This window comes from Tigriopus californicus, chromosome 10, assembly GCF_007210705.1.
Source record: "Tigriopus californicus strain San Diego chromosome 10, Tcal_SD_v2.1, whole genome shotgun sequence".
In the NCBI taxonomy this organism is placed as follows: domain Eukaryota; kingdom Metazoa; phylum Arthropoda; class Copepoda; order Harpacticoida; family Harpacticidae; genus Tigriopus; species Tigriopus californicus.
In genome coordinates this window covers 1877693-1878332 of record NC_081449.1, presented here as the reverse complement: position 1 = coordinate 1878332, position 640 = coordinate 1877693, and positions in this window count along the sequence as shown.

The following is a 640-nucleotide window of genomic DNA, read 5'->3' as shown; positions in this document are numbered from 1 at the left end:
ATTGAGGGCTGAGGAACTTGAGCTAAGGGTGGATAATAAGGATCCTGTCCCTCAGATGGTTGGTAGACCTGATACTGTTGAGGGGGTTTGGCTTGATAGTTCTGAGCCAATCCTTGAGACAAGATGACGGTTGACACCAATAGAAGAGTAGAAAAAATCATGATCATCCGCTCTAAACCACAATTCAAACACAACTGAACATTAGTCAGAGCTTCTACCTTATCAGGCCTCGTTGGTTGTTGGCCTTGGGCGGTGGGTTCGGAAGTGAATTGAGCACAAGAAAATCCGACCAAGGTCAAGGAAACCGCCTCGCTTGCATGTGGTCGGCTCAGACCCTCCCTTTGACATGTACGTGAACTTTTATGTACAGTCTGAGAAGAAGTAATGACGAACACGCCTCTGAATTTGTGAACGTGTTTCATTTCAAAATTAGTCATAGTAATTAGTCTGTGGTTATCTTAAATAATTGATAGCTACCTCCTAAATTGAATCAAAACCTGACGTGTCTTTCGAAGAAAACTAACCTTTGGTTGGAACCAAAATCTCATCTTGGAGCAATGGGATATCATTCGAACCTCAGGGCAATTTGACCTCAGGTCCTGTCTCGTTGTGCCTCATGGACTGTCTTTATGTATTTCGA